At 50.1% G+C, this 4,049-nt stretch overlaps 1 non-coding gene across 1 annotated transcript; it reads right to left on the bottom strand.

The window, feature by feature from the left end:
• Positions 1-3,438: 3,438 nt before the first annotated feature.
• Positions 3,439-3,574, bottom strand: LOC120987454. The gene has a single exon (XR_005776053.1). It is a non-coding gene; the product is annotated as a U8 small nucleolar RNA (small nucleolar RNA).
• Between the last annotated feature and the right edge of the window lie 475 nt (positions 3,575-4,049).

The raw sequence follows: 4,049 nt of genomic DNA, 5'->3' as shown, positions 1-4,049 counted from the left end.
TTTTTGTCGCCCTAATGATATTGATCTAGGTGTACAGGTCGACCCAAGCCATCCATCATATGCAAAATGGCTTTGAAGTTTGCTGGTTGTTAACCAGATGAGAGCTGGTTGTGGCTGTCTCATCATGCATAAAGCTGCTATTGTAAGGTATGCTGATTAAGCCTGTTGTTTGTTTCATGGCTAGATTGATGCCTTGCACATATCTGGCTTTTGGTTTACAGCCTTTGTGTGATTGTATATTGCACATAATAAGAGTCAAAGATGCATCCAGCTATCTTTGTAATGCTGTTTCCAAACCATTTTAATAGATTGTCTGTCAGCTTTTAACCTTTTATTATGAACCAGCCACTCTCTTCTTAGCAAGAGGTTGCTGGTTGATTTCTATAATAATCAGATGCTTGGCTGAGCACATGAATATAGAATTTTTTTGGGGCCGAACACCTGGATACTTTGTTGCTTGCTCATCACTAGCTGCTAGGCCTGATCCCCGACACACGCTCTTACTTTTCTTCCCGCTCTGAACTCTGACAGGAATAAGCCGCTTTTAGAGACAATTCGGAGCGGGGAGCGTGGCAGGGGCAGACTGGGCATGCGCGGCTCTAATTAGGAAAAGCAGCACATGTGCAGTTATAATAAAGCAATGGATGAGCCTTTTCTAAAGTGACTGCACCAGCAGAATAGTAAGTGCAGCTCTAGAGTATAATACAGGATGTAACTCAGAATCAGTGCAGGATGAGTAATGTATGTACACAGTGACTGCACCAGCAGAATAGTAAGTGCAGCTCTGGAGTATAATCCAGTATATAACACAGGATAAGTACAGGATAAGTAATGTATGTACACAGTGACTCCAATAGCAGAATAGTGTGTGCAGCTCTGGAGTATAATAAGCAGCATAATTAGAGTGGTTTAAGGCTAGGTAAGGTATTAGCGGTATGTGGCTGCAACATGAGTAGCAGCGGTAGCAACCTGGCATGGCAGTAGATCAGCTTTTTATGGGTGATGGTAGCAGTAGTAGAGACAGATGCAAAGTGTTAATAGTGGTGGCAGTAGGGGACCATCACCACGAAGTGGTTACTGCAGTGGTGGTGGGTGGCAAAAACAGCAGCAGATGTTATATTTTACATGTTGGCAGGCAGATGGCAGAGGTTCCATGATGGTGGCCGTGGCATGATGACAGCAGCAGCAGGTGCAGTCATCGTAAGGAACATGATGGTCGACAGGCAAAACATAGTAGGCAGGCAGACAGTAAAAGTGGCAAGATGGTCATTTTAACAAAGGTGATGTTTTGGACACTGGCACTGGACAACTTGGTCCGCCTTTCTAGTATGTGCAGCGAGTTGGCACGTCACCGATCATGTGGTGTAACGGCAGACCGCTGTGACGCTGAAAGTCCAGGAGAGAATTTCGTGCCACGTAGGAATGGCTGAAATGGTTGCTCAGCTTTCTTGACTTTACCAGAACTGTGAGAGGGACAGTAAACTTTTTCAAGAAATGTTGGACCACAAGATTAACCCCTTCTTGACCCATGACATAATAGTACCACTAATGGGCCAGCTTGTAAAACGGCTAGGGCAGTGCTAAAGCCTGCCCATTAGAGCAGTGACGTTGCCGGAAAGATTGCTAGGCAGAAGCCTCTATCTAGCAGTGTAAAAAAATATACAGCGCAGGGCAAGCGAGAGCATCGGAGTATAAAATGCTCCAATGCTCATATCAGGGGGGCCTGAAAATGGGGGCATTTCTGGTTTAAGCTCTGAACCTGGATAACCCCTTTAAAAGAAAACAGAAAACCAATTGCCCGTACGGGGATCGAACCCGCGACCTTGGCGTTATTAGCACCACGCTCTAACCAACTGAGCTAACCGGCCAGCTGTCTGCCTAATGGGATCTCCCTCTTTGATCCAGGAGGAAAGCACCCCATTATCTGGTCACATGATCCAGGAGAAAAGCACACACCCCATTATCTGGTCACAGGGCCGCTGATAGGCCAGTACAGCTGGCCCAGTTGTACCGGGCCCGGCTGGCAGGGGGGCCCGGGCTGCCGACTCCCGAGCCATTTTAATTTTTTTGCTGTCAGTGGGCTGGCTCCAGTAACAGCAGGCAGTGTGGGGGCGGCGTTCACTCACTGACGTCACACGCCTGCTCCTCCCACTAGGCGGCGCAGGCGCGTGACGTCAGTGAGTGAGCGCTGCCGCCCGCACTTGTTACTGGAGGCTGGAGGGTGGAGGGAGGAGGCAGGAGCTGAATGTAAGGTAGTATTTTAGTAAAGAGATGAGCGCTGTGCCTGTGCTAAAATTAAAGTTACTGTCTGCAGCCTGCACGGCTGCACCGATTTATTAATGTATACTACTGTGAGTGGCGGGGGGGGATCTATATGGATGACGTCATGACGGCACTGTTATAGGGAGGGCGGGGGATCCGTGGATGGCACTGTTATGGGGGGGGGGGGTCTGTCATGTGGATGACACTTATGGGGGGGGGGGCGGGGGGTCTGTGGATGACACTTATGGGGGGGATCTGTGGATGGCACCATTATGGAGGGGGATCTGTGGATGACACTGTTATGGGGGGATCTGTGGATGACACTGTTATGGGGGGATCTGTGGATGACTGTTATGGGGGGGATCTGTGGATGGCACTGTTATGGAGGGTATCTGTGAATGGCACTGTTATGGAGGGGTATCTGTGGATGACACATAGCATAAGATGCTATATACGGTATGTGTCATCCACAGATCCCCCTCTCTAACAGTGCCATCCACAGATCCCCCCATAACAGTGCCATCCACAGATCCTCTCCATAACAGTGCCATCCACAGATCCCCTCCATAACAGTGCCATCCACAGATCCCCTCCATAACAGTGCCATCCACAGATCCCCTCCATAACAGTGCCATCCACAGATCCCCTCCATAACAGTGCCATCCACAGATCCCCTCCATAACAGTGCCATCCACAGATCCCCTCCATAAAAGTGCCATTCACAGATCCCCTCCATAACAGTGCCATCCACAGATCCCCTCCATAACAGTGCCATTCACAGATCCCCTCCATAACAGCGCCATTCACAGACGACCCCCCAGCGCCATAAATATCACTTGTAGACAAATCTGCATGTTGTTTCAAGGCGGCGTCTGGGGAGGGGCCAAGGGCGGGGCCAGGGGTGTGGCTGAAGGAGGGATCAGGGGGTGGAGCTGAAGGGGGCCCCGTCATGTATGCTGTACGGGGCCCCATGATTTCTATCAGCGGCCCTGTCTGGTCACATGATCCAGGAGGAAAGCACAGACCCCACAGCAGGTCTGAAGCACAGTCCCTGTAATGTCCATTCACAGGAGACATTTCTATTACACTAACCCCACAGTCTGTGAGACAGTAACCATGACAACACCCCCTTCCTCTGCTCTTTTACACACTGATATGATCACCAGCAGGTTTGGGCTCAGAATGTCACACACCCCGAGTTGTCGGTTCAGGGCGGTGTCGGAGTTCGGTGTAATCACACACTCAGCCTCCTCCATTCATCATGTCTGTTTCTCCCAGAGGAGGAACAGGTAAGGATTGACCTCACTGACAATACCCCCACACCGCTCCCAGCAGCCGCCGCCCGTCCTGCGCTCTTCACCGACCTCAGGGCGAGGACACCGCTTCGCTCTCACCGCTGTACGATAGCATCACAATGAGCGCGGGCTGCGGTCACGTGACGCCTCGGTCACCAACGTTACAAACCGTCACTCTCTGTCTCCTCACTCGGCTAATAAAGACCTATTGAAAACGTTTCATTTTGCTCAGCAATCGCTTCGCCCATAATGCACTGCGACTTGTGATTTGCATATAGTCTTTACGCGTTGACGTCAGTAAAGAGCATTACGTCGCTGCACTGACCATTCGGCCATATTACAAGAGGGCGTCCCTAGGTCACAGCGTCCTTCCGCCATATTAGAGAAGGGCATTATTCCTGTTATGTGACTGTGAAGTATATTCGGCCATCTTATAAAAGGGCATTCGTTTCTATAGGGACTTGCAGCAGAGCGGCTTATTTACGACACTTC

The sequence above is a fragment of the Bufo bufo genome, chromosome 1 (assembly GCF_905171765.1).
Source record: "Bufo bufo chromosome 1, aBufBuf1.1, whole genome shotgun sequence".
NCBI lineage: Eukaryota > Metazoa > Chordata > Amphibia > Anura > Bufonidae > Bufo > Bufo bufo.
Note: the sequence above shows the minus strand (reverse complement) of the source record. Positions and strands in the feature narration are given on the sequence as shown.